This window comes from Neomonachus schauinslandi, chromosome 9, assembly GCF_002201575.2.
Source record: "Neomonachus schauinslandi chromosome 9, ASM220157v2, whole genome shotgun sequence".
NCBI classification, from domain to species: Eukaryota; Metazoa; Chordata; class Mammalia; order Carnivora; family Phocidae; genus Neomonachus; species Neomonachus schauinslandi.
In genome coordinates, this window is record NC_058411.1 from 52,463,217 (window position 1) to 52,479,239 (window position 16,023).

Below are 16,023 nucleotides of genomic sequence, written 5' to 3' on the forward strand. Positions count from 1 at the left end.
TAGCCCCATGTGGAATGCAATATAGCTGTGGTTGTTAAACCAAGGTATCCCCCATACTAAAATAGATGGTGTCAACCATGAGGATCATGCCACCTGATATAGAGTGATGAAAACATTAGCAGATGGAAAACATTAGAAGTCCATTTGGTTGAGTCATGAGCTATGCCACTCAGAATTGAAAGTAAATGAATCTTGCTTACTGGTGCAAAATCACCTTTTTCCTTTGCTACTTCCTCATAAAGTCTTTCTCACTCCCCTGTCTTGTCTACTTTCCACCTCCACCTCAGTTCCTTTATGGATGAATAGGGATGAGGCTGAGGTCTCTCTGCCCTCAAGAGGACCAAAAGACATTACCACTCATCTAAGTATGCTAGGGAACTGCAGGGAGGGGAAGGACTCAATCTTATATGACTCTATTTGATACAAGTGTCCCATTTTACTTTGTCTTGAGGAGGAGAGGATGCGCAGATTCAACTGATTGAACTGGGCAAAATTTAGAGTGGAGAAGGGAACTAATGTAGCCTTGTATGTGTGTTTGGTGGGGGGCTTTGGGCCAAGTTATTCTACTGTTTTTGTTGCTTTTATATCTGAATGTATAGTAGGAATGGATGCAAATATGGATGTAACTCCCATCCCATAAGTACCAAAGGGATTCTGATAAGGAAGAGCTATATGGAGAGAAGTGATAGTACTTTCAGGGTCCCACAACCCTAATTACTGTTTTGAATTAAAGTCACAGTGACTAATGATTTTTCCAGTGGGAGCTTCTGGTAAAGAGAGGCAGCTTCCAACCATAGGTCTACTCCTTGGGGTTTTAGATGTATCACTTTCCTTGCATTGATACCAGCAAACCCCTTTTGAAAAGCCCCTATTAGCTTGCTGCTAGGCTCTTGTTAAAACCAAATGTCTGACCCACGGAAGCCTTTTGGCTCTCTAACCTGATATTCCCATTTTGACCTGAGTCAGCTCAGATTTAACAACTAGTAAGATGAGAAGGGCCCCAAAAGTCTCACTTGTAAAATGGAAATGGTATATTCAAGACTGCAGTGGATGTTCTCTGAGCAACATCTTGGCTTTATATGAAAAAGTGAAGGCTATCCTTTTGGGGAATGGGGCTCTCAGAGGTTTTCCTATATGCCTGGCCCTAGTTCACTGGTGGTTCATCTAAGCTGAAATGCCAAGGTGTCCGCTGGGCTGCTATAGCTGTTCAGCTTCAACATCAGCTTTGTAGAACTGAAAATGGACATGATTACTCTGCAAAGTGGGCAGAAGTCAAGGCCACTCTCATATGTCTGGCCCTTGATGAACCTTGTTATATTTTTACCAACTCTAGAGTGCCGTGAATGTCCTAGCTGGTAGTCTATCACATAGAAAATTATGACTGGAAAATTAAAGACATGCCTCTTTGGGCCTGTGAAACTATGGAAACAAATTGTAGCTGCTGATTGAACTGTCTGGGTCACTCACATATGGGCCCATGATAAGGGCTCATTCTATGATGAGAACAGTGAGAATTAAGCTACAGATCAAGCTTACTTGACTCAGATTGTTCTCATTGCTTCCTGGATCCATGGCAACACATCCACCATCATAGATTGGGCACAAAGTAGACTCTAAGTTTCTGATATAGAGGCTGCTCTCACGTAGAAGACTTTAACTCCTGCCAAAATCCCAGAACCTTCATGTTTTTTGACTTTTACCATAAACAAACTATAAAAAGACCACATCCAAACCTTGTATAAGTTTTTTTTTTTTTAAAGATTTTATTTATTTATCTGACAGAGAGAGAGATAGCGAGAGCAGGAACACAAGCAGGGGTAGTGGGAGAGGGAAAAGTAGGCTTGCCGCTGAGCAGGGAGCCCGATGTAGGGCTCAATCCCAGGACCCTGGGATCATGACCTGAGTCGAAGGCAGACGCGTAACGACTGAGCCACCCAGGCGCCCGTTTGTATGAGTTTTTATACAACAATTTACCACTTGTTTGATTGATACATTAGATGTTATTTTCATTGGCTTTTACAGAATTGAACTTAATTATCTGATCAAAGACTTCTCAAAAGTCTTTGACCATTTTAATGGTGACAAGTGGTAGACATGGGATATTCAAGATGTGACTAGTGGGAAAGAGCCAGAGACAAGGAGGCAGCTGGCTTGGGGTTGAGACTGGACTCTTGAGGAGTTCAGACCACCTGACCAGGCTTCAGAGACATCATCTGCAAAACAAGGGGGTTAGGTGAGATTGCTTCTGTGGGCTTTTCTGTTGTGAGATTAAATTATTCTCTGTGAGAAGGCTTTTTCCCGAGATAGCTTTTCTTATACCATGGATTTGAGAGGCCAGAATCATTACATATAGAAAGAGATTGCTTTTGTCCATATTGCTTCCCAGATATTTTTTCCCTCCCCAAATATGTGTCTACCCGAAAGTTTTTTTCTGTCACTCTGCAAAACATGGAAAGTATAAGCTCTTTTTCCTCTTTGTATTTTTTGGGTCATAAATTAGGCTTTGTGAAAGTGCTCAGTTACCATGGTGATACCCACTAAATAAATGTAAAGGAACAGAATTCTCCCTTTTAAATATAATTTATGCATTTATAGCACATCAAACATGCACTAGATTCATTGGCTTCTTTAGCATCAGAAGTACCTGACGATAATGCCAAATTTATCATACTTTCTTCCTAAAGGGAGCGGGAACTAATGATAAGAAATATTTTGAGATATATAATAGAATATATGCAGATTAAAAAAAAAAGATGTTTGTGAATTTAAGAAATCTAAACTACATAGTGGTGGGAAAGTATATAGTGTATACCATCTGAAGTATATTATTTCAATTCTAATCTTATGTTTCTGGACCAAAACACATCTAAAGAAAAGATTTCTTTTAGTTCTTCCTTTATATAGTCTGCCTTATTAGAATAAATTCTATCTCCTATTTGAAAATATAAATGAATAGAAATTGAGATAGTTCTAAAAGCATATATGAATTTGGTGCTGTTTAACGTTTTCTGTAAAATGCATTGTATCTGGTATCTCCTAAAACCACATTAGAAGTGACAAATTACAAACCTGATAATAGCCTAAATTATTGTTCATTTCTTTTTGTGGGAATGAATTAAGTGACTTAGTAATAGTACCCTGGAGTGGTTTTTAAATTTTAGTGAATAATAAAAAAATTTATTAAATAAAAATAAGGTGTAATGTTTGTAGGATACAAAAGAATATGATTTAAGAGGAAATCTAAAGTTTGTTCAAATAAAGTTAGCTGTTATAAGGGTCATAGCTGAAAAGTGATGGTATAATTATTTAAGCTCATAGAAAGGATGTAGCAAAAGACTATTCAAAATTTCATTGTGGTTAAGTCCCTGCAGGGCACGTGGTGGGAAACTTTTCTACTCCTGATGCTTCCTTTCATGTGGAGGGAGTAGGTTAACACTCCCACCCTCTCTGCACTCCTGCATTCCTCTTCCATAAAGGGAGAGGAGTGACTTAATCTGACTGGTGAAGTTGGAAGGGCAAATTGAACAAATGGAGATTGATCCCCTTTTCCTTCCCTTTGGGAGCTAGCTGCCCACAGAAAGTAGGCACACATCCTGGCCTATTCCTCTGTATTGTTTTATAGTTGTGACCTCCCATGTCAGAATGACTACCTGGGTAAGTCTAATTCTGTGATTTAGTCTTGAGGAGCCCCAACATTTTCAGATTCAACTCATATTCTATAATATCAGTTTTGTAATAGAAATAATTTTTGATAATTGATCATCTTGAAAAAGAATATGAAAAATAATTTTCATCTTCAGGATTTGTTTGTTTTTGCAGCAGAGCCTAGTCAAATGTGACTAATACAACACATTTATTTGAATTATCTTTCTTGAATACTGGTAGTTCAAATAGTTCTACTTAATGGCATTTAACATAATTATCTGTGCAATTCCACTATTTTATTTTTTTCTTTTCATTTCTGAGTTGTGTTTCCAATTTCTTCTTCCCTGTAGGCACTCATTCTAATGTGCTTCTTTGAATGGCCTTGAATATGTATGTACCATTATAAAATATGATTCATTGTGTTGTGAATATTTTCAAATTTACATAAATGTTATATATGAAGAGCTATGTAACGTTTTCCAATTTTTACATTTTTTTCACTCAAAATAAAGTTGCTGCATACATATATCCAGAGATTTGCTTCTTTGTACAACATTTGAACTTTTGATAGACTTGCTTCAGGAGAGCAGGAAAATGTCTGAGAACAGATAGTTGAGATAACAGCAAATGCTGAGTGCTTATGTGAAGGTATGAGTATCTCTATTAGAAGGTTTGTGGCTTTGCTTCTTGTGTATCCTGAATATGGTGGGCCTAAGAAAAACTTGCAGGTAGGCTGGTTAGGTGAGTCTAAACTCAATTCCAGGTACATGCAGCTTTTTTGTTCGTTTGTTTATTTTTTGGTGAATTTGGTTGTGAAAAGGGAAGGAAACCAAAATAAGTGAGAAATAGGAAATAGACACAGTGGGAGGGCTTTAGGAGTATTGGGAAAGAGCCAGGAACTGAACTTGAAAAATATGCCCCCCTCCAACCCTTAAAGCTACTGATTGACACATGAAAGAAACTTCACAGAAATACGTATTATAGTACCCATGGAACATGGACTTGAACAATAGCTATTTGACCAGAACTAGAAATAAAATCCTAAGACCTTGAGAGAGAATGTTTATATCTCAAAAATAACTTTTGTTTATTGAATACCTACTATGTTCTATGTATTTCACATATATTATTATATTTTATCTTTATACAAATTCTGTGAGGAAGATAAAATTTTTATTTTCATTTTACAGCTGAAGAAGTTGAGGATTCATCATTATTAGAGTCAAGCCCAGGATTTAAAATCAGTTTGTTCTTGTCTAAAATCCATGTTCTTTCTAGTACATGATGGTACCTCTCTATTTCAAGAGAACATTTTCAGGAATTTCTCCTTGCAGTTAATACATTAGAGCACTGCTGGCATGCAACTCAGAAGTGAACAACTTAGGGGCGCCTGGGTGGCTCAGTCTGTTGAGCCCCTGATTCTTGGTTTCCGCTCAGGTCATGATCTCAGGGTCTTGGCATCAAAGCCTGCTTTGGGCTCCATGCTCAGCCCAGAGTCTGTTTGAGGATTATCTCTCTCCTTCTGCCTTAACCAGCACCCCCACCATTGTGTTGGTCTCTCTCTCTCAAATAAATACATTTTTTTTTTTTTTAAGAAGGGAATACATGGCTTGGAGACAAGGAGAGTGAAAAAAGGAGAGGTGGGTTAGCACTGAATTGGGGAAAATGAACTTTGTATACCCCACACAGAGTGGGATTCAATAACTGTTGAATGAAAGTTTGCTAAATGAACCACAACAGAACCACACCCATGTGTCATTTGTAATTTGGTGTATATTTACAGAGATTGTTCTTAACCCAAGGCAGTTCTTTCCATTACATTCTTTTACTTTCTCAAACTAATAGTTTTGTTGACCATTTGAAGTCTCAAAGTAAACACAAAAACAAGCAATCAGATAGGTATTCGTAAGAACCAAGTGTGCCACTAAACTACGCTTCCCCTGAGCATAGGTAAGCAACCACTTTTGAAATAGAGCCAAAAAATGACTTTTGTATTCCTTTTGATGGTCAGGCTTTCTAATTTCTTTTTTTTTTAAAGATTTTATTTATTTATTTGAGAGAGAGAGAGAGCATAAGCAGGTGGGGGGAGGGCCAAGGGAGAGAGAGAAGCAGACTCCCCACTGAGCAGGGAGCCAGATAGGGGGCTTGATCCCTGGACACTGTGGGGCTCCATCCTAGGACCCTGGGATTGTGACCTGAGCTGAAGCAGATGCTTAACTGACTGAGCCATCCAGGCACCCCAGACTTTTTAATTTCTATGTGAGTAGATACTGGAGTGTGTCCAAAATATCTAATAGCCACATTATTTCTTTCATTTGTTTCTTTTCTATTTCTCCTTCCCATCTTTCTTTCTTAATACTCTGATCTCTGTTCCTCTTTTTAGAATTTCTCTCTTATTATTTCAGTAATTAGCAAGTTAATGATAAATCTTACTAAATGCATTACTCAGACTCTATGAGGGGGATTTAAAAGATACTCCCATTCTACAAAAGGAGAGTAATAATGATGTGGTGAAACCATTAGGCAAGTAAATAAGGTGTTTAATCAAATTATATGTTGAATACTAATACAAGCATGTACATATAATAGCCGAGAAGGAGTGAGAATTTAGGTTAGGATATTCTGGATTTTGCCTCTTTGATAAAAATGTAACTTTTTTTCTTCTAAATCTTTTCCGCCTTCTGGAAGGCTTTTAGCAGACCATTTTCTTACACCAAAAGAAGCAAAGAACTGTCTGAAAGTGAACTCTTTGTCCTGTTCTTTTCAAATGGAACAAGGAGCCTAGTGAGACCATCTACTGAAAAGTTAAGCTTGATGTGAGTCAGAATAATGGCTTATATTAGCCAAAACAGAAGGCTCCAGACCTGTGTGTTGCCAGTGTTTGTACATCTCAGTGCCAAATATTATATATTTAACTTTCAATTAATTATGAAATACAGGTTAGTTATGAGGTAGTCATTTAAGATTCTAGATAATATAAAAAATACTATTTTGGGTCATGTTTTATATCAAAAGATAAACATGTGGTACAATTTATTAGTTGATAAATTTATCTTTCTTCATTTCCTTTTTCTACTTAGGTGAAATAGAAGATGATTTATATATATTTATTGGGAAAATACAAAAGACAGAAGTTGTAGCAAAGCTTTGCATCGAGTGGAAAACCTAGATATATAGCTTAATCTATTTTTTTTTTACTCCATTGCTTTTTGATATCTATATGAAGTAGAAAAGTTCATATGGTTAAAAAGTTAGAAAACATATCAAGTACTTTGAAATCAAGCAATCTTGTTGAAAACAGTATCCATGATTGTTTTTTTTTGGACAAACCCAGAATTACTTACAGAGCCATTTATGATATATTAGCTTGTATGACAATGCATTAAAACAATGATGAACTGGAGGGGATTATGCTAAGTGAAATAAGTCAAGCAGAGAAAGACAATTATCATATGGTTTCACTTATATGTGGAACATAAGGAATAGCATGGAGGACATTAGGAGAAGGAAGGGAAAAATGAAGGGAGGGAAATCAGAGGGAGAGATGAACCATGAGAGACTATGGACTCTGAGAAACAAACTGAGGGTTCTAGAGGGTGGGTTTAGCCGGTGATCGGTATTAAGGAGGGCATGTACTGCATGGAGCACTGGGTGTTATATGCAAACAATCATGGAACACTACATCAAAAACTAATTACGTACTTTATGGTGACTAACATAACATAATAAAAACAACAACAACAACAAAACTCAATGATGTTTGAAAGGAAAAATACCACATAAATACTCATTAGTTATTTGATAAATATTTGTAAAGTAATTTAAGGAAAAATGAGTGATAGAACTGCATCCATCATGTAACTACATAAAACTTCCAATTGTTTTAGAAGCTCTGCAAGTAAAATTCAGATGTTCTCCTGAACAGTTGGAATTTAACGGGAATGATGCCTGATTAGTTGAAATAAAATTCCATTCAATTCACAATTCTTCCATAGTGGTTGTATTGGGAGAAGAGTGCTGGTGAGAATGGTAATTCAATCCTGTGGGCATGAAATTCTGTATAACCAAATTAAGACAGTGGCAGTGGGCTTAGAGAGAGACCTATGGATAGAGATTTTAGAACTGGAATGGATAGAACTTCATGGATAGTTGAATGCGGGTGCTTCAGGGAGACTGTTCATGTTTCTGGTTTATGCAACAGGTTGGGTATATTAGATACAGAGTACATAGCAGGGACAAGGCTCAGGATCAGGGAAGATGAGTTCAGTTTTGAACAAGATGACCCTGGCCAGTGACCCCAAGTACATTTTTCTCATTTTCTTTCACATTTATCATTGTGTCTGGGTGGTGATAATTTGTAGGTGTTGCTTTGTCATTTGCTTTTAAGAAATTTTTGTTAATACAGTTATCTTTCCAACTAGATTGTAAACTACTTGAGGGTAGGCTCCTTTTATATTTTTCTCTTTGATGCATTTCCTAGGCTTCTAGTAAAATTCTGGTACAGTAGACATCAATATTTATAACCAGCAACATTAATTTCCCTATGAGTTATGTTAGCCTTTGATGGCAGGCATAGTTCACTGACTATCAATCCTTACTCACATTGAAAACAAATTGAAAAAAAATTTTAAGACATGGAAAAATAGAGATGATTTTGTAGGGGTTATTAGAAGATAAAATACAATTTAGAAATGTACATTTTAATATTATGCTATATTATTTACGTGAATTCAAGAAATACTAATAATAAAACATTCACACTTTTTTTCATTTCAGCTAAAAAAAGAGGAAATAAATATTGTAGATAAATTGCTCTCTGAAAACTGTATTTTGATTCATATCTCAGTCTTTCTTTTGTAAGAATTAATTCTTTCATTTTTGCTATCAAATAGGCAATAATTGGGGTGCTTGGGTGGCTCAGTTGTTAAGCGTCTGCCTTCGGCTCAGGTCATGATCCCAGGGTCCTGGGATCAAGCCCTGCATCGGACTCCCTGCTCCGCTTCTCCCTCTCCCACTCCCCCTGCTTTTGTTCCCTCTCTCGCTGTGTCTCTCTCTGTCAAATAAATAAATAAAATCTTAAAAAAAAACCCCAAACCATAAAACAAATAGGCAATAATTGAAAGTGATGATATTCAATAGTGGTGAATATAGTGGGAATTCTTACTTTTTGGGAGGTTATATACACTCTTAATAGAAAGCAAGTTGGCTCTATGTATTAAGACTTCTAAAATGTTTCTTAACTTTGACTCACTTTAGGAATCTAAGTGAAATGATCAAAATTTTTATTAATGCATTATTTGCAAAGATGTTCATAACCTTATGTAATATAATTAAAAATATAAATTAACTTAAATATTCAACCACATGGGTTCATTAAATCATTATATTGACTCTGCCTTCTCTTCCTGTTCTCATTATGTCCAGCTTAGGGTCCATTCTTTATTATAGTCACTCTCTTGCAAACTTTTAAATACTTTGCTTCTTTTTTTGCTCTACTCCCCAGCAAAATTTCAACTCTGGAAAACTTCACCTACCAGCTTTCTCTATCCCTGTATTGCTGCAACTAAGAATTATTGGAGAAAATCACTCATCTTTTAAGTTATCTTTCATTTCATCTGGGCCCTCAAAACTGGCAATTCCATTCACTTGCACTTAACAAAGATTATTTCATGCCTGCACACCTTCTTCAATCTTTTCAAATCTCTATTCTCTTTATTTTTCACTCTCCTTTCTCTCTCTTGGGGTTTTAGAGGATGACATTACTGCATACTATGTAGAAAAAGTAAAAGCTGTTACACAGTAACAACAAATCTATTTATATTTTCACTGCACCCCCCCCTCCTTTTTTCTTTCTGAGGTAGTATGCAGGATCCCATCTCCCAAGAAGGATGAAATCTTCTATGTGTGCTCTGGATTCCATCCTCTTGCATCTTTTCTAAGACCTTGCTCAAGCAGTTACTTTATGTTTCTCCTTCCTTTAATCTCTGCTATCATTTTCAGCAAATTTGTTTTTGAGTCTTTCATCTTTAAAACAAAAAACAAATAGGGGTGCCTGGGTGTCTCAGTCAAGTTAAGTGTTGGACTCTTGATTTCAGCTCAGGTCATGATCTCAGGGTTGTGAGATCAAGCCCCATATCAGGGTCTGCACTCAGCAGGGAGTCTGCTTGAGATTCTCTCTCTCCCTCTCCCTCTGCCACTCCTCCTGTTCATGCTCTCTCTCAAATCAATCAATCAATCAATCTTTAAAACAAAAAACAAGCAATCAATCACATTTTTCCTTCAATGTACGTCTCTTTCTGAAATACCCTTTATAGTCAAGATTCTCAAAAAAGCTGTCTACAGATGCTGTCTTTACAACCTCATCCCTTATTTATTCTTATTTGACTTCTGCCCCACCTCTTATCTAACCTTCTCTCACTGAGCTCATTGTGGACTCCATGTTGTTAAATCCAGTGGGTCATTTTCAATCAAAATACTTAATCTCTCATGGACATGTTGTATTTCCTGTTTTTGGAACATTCTCTTTTCTTGGCTTGCTTGACACTACACTACCTTGATTTTGCTCTTACCTCTCTGGCTACTCCTTTTAAAGATACTTTTGCCAAAAACTTTGTCTCTTTTTGACATTTAACTGTTTGAGTTTCCACTGCACTTCTTTGCTTACTCTACATATTCTTCCTAAAATATCTCACTGATTCTGAAGAAATTAGATCATTAGATACCATTTATTTGTAATGACTTCAATATCTAATCTTCTACCCAGATTCTTTTCTGAGGACCCAACTTGGTGCGTCCAACTGTCAACTTCACATCTGCACTTTGGTGTCTCATGGATAGCCCAAATTTGTTGTCTTCCTGATTGAATTTTTGATTGTCCCCTTCAGATTTGCTCCTCCACCAGTCTCTCCCAGTTTAACAAATGAGACCTTCTTTGCTCAGTTTCTCATGCTGTGACTTATTCTACACATCACCCTCTCACTCCCACATTGAGTCCATCACCAAGTCCTATTGATTCTGCTTCCAAAATATATTTTGAATATGTTTGTTTCTCTGTCTACTTCTCTGTCTTGGTCCTAACCACTGGCTATAACCTGAATTATTATGATTGCTCTCTTACTGTCTCTCAGCTTCTACCTTTCTCTTCCATAATCCATTATCTGCCCAGCAGCCACAGAGGTCTTTTTAAAATGCGAATCTGATCATATCACTTTAGTGTAAATCCCTTCATTTGTTTTCTCATTGCATTTAGGATAAATCCCACAATCCTTAATATGCCCTAAAAGACCTTGAGAGCACTGCCCCTGACTACCCTGCCAGCCTAATCTCCTGCTGAACTCTCCCTGTTCCTGCCAACCTTTTAACGTCCTACAGTTCTGACCTTTCCATCCCTCAATCACTCTGGAGCTCTTTCTAAATTTGAGGACTTGTACATCTTGTTTTGTTTGCTCACTTTCCCCTCTTCTCTGCACCAGGTTAACTTTTACTCATCCATCAGGCCTCATCTTAAACTGGGCTTCCCAGGAAAGCCTTTCTTTATCTCCCAGGTTGGACTGAGCCCTATATTATTTGCTTTCATAGGAACTTGTATGTCTTAAAAAAAATATCTATCAAAGTATGCATGAATGTAATTAAAAATTTGGTGTCTGCTTCTCCACAAAGATCCATTCAAGGCTGTGTACTGAGAATTTAGCATAGTGCCTGAAAGGCATTAGGTCCTCAGTAAAAATATTTTAAAGAGGAGGATCCAGTAAATTATTATACAATTGTTAATGATCATATTTTATAATTAATGATGTAAGGAAATGGTCATGATACACATAATATAAAAACAAAGAATACAAAACAGTATTTAGAATATGATCTCAATTTAGGAAAAAAGTTATCTATTTATTTCCATGTTAAAATATCTAGAAGAATCTCTCCCTCTCTCCCCAGATTTTAACATTTTTGGGAGAATTCTAAGTTTTTAGAATTTTAATATTTTGGGATGTAGGGATTATAGGTGCTTTTTATTCTTTATACTTTTTGGTATTTTCTATATTTTCCCACTGAAACCTCATTACATTTATCATCAGAAAAAATAAAAGTTATTTAAAAAGAAAAAAAATCGGTTCTATATTCAAAGACATGCTTATTTCAGATCTTTTATATTATTGCCTTCAGCTTCCTTAAGCCTTTGCAAATCTCCATTTTAAAAAATATGATGCATCTTACTCCAGTACAAAAAGTCTTTGTGCTCAATGATCAGCTGCATGGAGAGGATATACCAGCTCAAAAATATGATGCTTGTGAATCATAAGGCACCAAGGTTTGTAACACTGATCCAACTAGCAGGAGAATTAGTCAGGGTCACTGAACAAAGACAATTTGTTCAAATATATTCAGTAAACTGCTCACTGGGATATGAACAAAAATCCCTTATCTTTGGGAAATGTATGGCTTATTTATTAGTGCAGGTTCTTTGAGAAAAAGATACAGGTAACAAGCTGTGAAAGTCTTCAGCTATTTCATTCTTTACAGTACAGTGCTTAAACATTTAAAAAGAAAACCCTAATTTGCAAAGTTACATTGACATTGTAATTTTTGCATATTTAATAAACCTTAACTACTTTAACTGAAAAGTGGAATTTTTCATGGAATGCTACCCTTTTCATTTCTGCATATATCTTAGATTTAATTTGGCATGGGACACATCAACCTTGGCTCTTAGAGACAAGGTTAGAATCTGTAGTGCATGAAAACGAGCTCTTCTAAACACTTTTTTTTTTCATTTGCTACACATTCTGTGCAGCTTTGGAGAGAACACAAAGAATGAGAATGATCCTTTTTCCTAGTTTGACAGAGAATTATTAGAGTAGATGCAAATATTTTCTTTTTTAGAATAGAGAGGATAGGCATTTCTCCACACCCTGTTAGAATGCCAACAAGGTAGGACTTGTCATACTGTAAAGCAAAACTGTAATTGGGGAGGTTTTACATGTTTTGAATAAAACTGTTATTGTTTAATGTATACTCTTCTGATTTTTTTGTTTGGTTTTGTTTTCAATAGAAATTCAGACTGGCTTCAGTGTTATTAAAAAGATACTTTTTGGCTTGATATTCAAAAATTTTAATGCTATTTTGAAAAATTGCAGATGTACATCAAAGCAACCTTACTGGTTAAATTTAAAAAATGAGAAAATCCAATTCTCTAAATGATATTCATATTATTACTCTTATTATTTTCCTTAAAAAAGAAAGATAAATTATCTGCACTTCTGGTGATATATATCCAGTGTACCCATTTGCAGGCAACTCATTAATAAAATTAGCTTTCTTTGAAAAGCTTGCATTATGATTCACATGAAAATTATGACTTGAATGAACATAGAAAAATTTAATGAAATTTGAGGTGAGGATGCTTTGTTGCATGTGATATCATCTTAAAGGAAAAAGGGAGTTTATTGACTCATATAACTGAAAATTTCAGGCATAGGTCAGGCCTCAGGCAAAGCCTTTTTGAGGACTAAAATAAGGTCCTTAAAATTTGGTCTCTTTTTATCTCTCAATCTTTTCTTTTCTTTTTTCTTTTCTTTCTTTTGCATCTGCTTCATTTCAGGCAGGCCAAACAACAGACCTTTCTCCCCCCTCCCTCTTTCAGGGCAAAAATTTCTCCTAAAATTATAATGAAATATCCTTGGGATTGAGCTTGGTCCTAGCTTGGGTTCTGTAAATGAAATCCCTCTGTTCATCAGGTGTGATGCAAGCCCAGACCCAAGGGTGAGATCAACTCTCCTGTTCTACATGAATTGAGAATGTGGAAGGCAAGGTATCTCTAAATGCTGTTATGTGAGTATGTTAGATTTGACATAGGATGGCCAGATACCTAATATAACTTCATATATTTTTCTACATATGGAAGATATACACACACACACACACACACACACACACACACACACACATATATATAGTTGGGCATATTAGGAGAGATGTAGGCCTTGGAAAACATCCAAATTTTGACACCATTGAAGGCAAGGAGACTATTTTCCCATTACCTTGAAAACCTATTATTGTGGACGATGAAGAGGGTTATGTCTCTTAGATGACTGCTACTGGCTGAGCTACTGAAAAACCATTGTGAAGGGTACCTTTTGTTCAGATGGGGATTCTGTGGAATTAAAGTTTGCTCATGTCTACCTGGTTCCTTTTAATTGAACACATTAATTTGAATACCTTTTATGAGCAAAACAGTCTTGGACATTTAAAAGATAGTCAATAATGGAACAGTAGGTTATCTTGGTATCCCCAGATTATGAGGTTTATATCACTTAGTGCTAATTTAGGGCAGCTCATAGCTCCCAAAGATAATGCTATATTGGAGGCACATAGGATTTGGAACATCTTTAGCAGTTTGTCTTATTTGGAATTGAACTAAGAAATCTAGAGAGCCTTCAGACCCACTAGGGGCCCTTTAGGAATAGAATGTATTTATAATTTTTTTTAGATATAGTCCTTACATTAGACATTGTGTTGAGTAGTGTGAGAAGGGAGATATTTGCAAGATAATTATGAGATAATCTGTGAAGTAAGTTATCCCTTACAAATTTATTTTTGTAAGTTATTCTGGTAGTTATGTGTTGTTTTGCTTCTTCATTCATGTCTGTTTGGATGGACCTAGACATTCTATGTGAGGATGGGAGGAGTCTCCTGGAGCTTTCATTGAAGCGATACTACCTGGGATCTTAGAGTCTCTTGAAATCCTGTGGGGAGGGGGTCCAGAAGAAGTCCCATAAATCACCTGAGCCTAGGTTGAGCTTTCTCAAGTTAGTCTCACTAAAGATATTTACCTGAGTCCTCCTTGATCCAATTCTTCCCTTTTCTCAATTCTTTTTTTCTTTGAGTTTCTAGTAAATAAGAAGGTATAGGTTCTGTTTGGTCTGGAATTTAGAGTTCTTTTGATTAATATTTATCTTTATCTTTGAGTCATGATATGAAGGCCATTTGAGGACTCCCTAATATGAGCAAGATGGTGCTGTAACACAAGTGGTGGTTAGCAGGTCCCACAATATTAGCATTGTAAATATAGGACTATTTGTGAGAATTCAGTTCTCACTTTTGCCCATACTAATTCAACACTGAGAAAAAAATGCATTATCTCTGTTAGAAAAAAATATTGCATGATTCTGAACTGTGTATTTTGAAAAGAAAGCATTGTATTTATAGTTTTTTCCCTTGCTGATAGCATTGATAAAATGCAATTTATTTATTAGGCATCTTGGTTATTCTGAAAAGCAGTCATAATGAAATGTTTTAGATTGTTTCAAAAACAAATTTTAGAAAGAAGTCTGCCTTAGTAAGGTTTTTAATTTTACCCCTACCAGGAGGAAATTATGTTTCTTGAATAAGAAAATGAGCATTTTTCCCCCCACCAAATTGAAATGAGAAATATCAGTAAGGGATTAGAATCCAGAAAAGAAAATAAAGTGTTGGGGCACCTGGGTGGCTCAGTCATTAAGCGTCTGCCTTCGGCTCAGGTCATGATCCCAGGGTCCTGGGATCGAGTCCCATGTCGGGCTCCCTGCTCTGCGGGAAGCCTGCTTCTCCCTCTCCCACTCTCCCTGCTTGTGTTCCCTCTCTCGCTGTCTCTCTCTCTGTTAAAAAATCAATAAAATCTTTAAAAAAAAAAAGAACAGAAAAGAAAGTGTCAACTGTAGATATGATAGGTCCTCCCCTCCATCTGGAGGTAGCGTTGGTGTAAATAAGAAATTGTTGAGCTGGATAATTTAATTGAAAAGCAGATGATGCTGTCTTTCCTACTGACTAGTGTCTATTTCAGGTTCTCATTATCATAGGCACAAAATGTATTGAAGAAAGTATATAGGTCAACGAACCTCAAGTGCAATTAAGTTCTCATGTGTAGGACAATAACTTTAGTCTATTGTCTTCTGAACTTTTAAAATTACCCCAGTGAACAAGAGCAACTTTTAATGAGACATGAGCAAGGAACACACAGGTTCTGTAAGAGGGAAAATCAGATGGCTATGGTGAAATCATTGCTCTGCTACACATAGGTTTACTCCATTTGCTCTTAATGAAGCATGGCCACTTTCTGTGTTCCTGCATTTAATTCCACTTTCTGTATGTGCTAGTTTCACCTTCCCAGGGATAAAGAGACACATACATTCCAAAGAAATGAATCAATAAAAGTGAAGAAACATCTTTCTGGCACAAGATTAAAAAAGAGACCAGAGAGAAGAAAAGCAAAACACGTGTATAGTTGAAAGACCTGTGAATTAAGAATCAGAAGTCTGGGTTAATTTAATGTTAGTTCTACTATTTAGGAGTTATGTGACCTTGGGTAAGTTCTTCAACCTCTCTTGTTCTCAATTATATTAG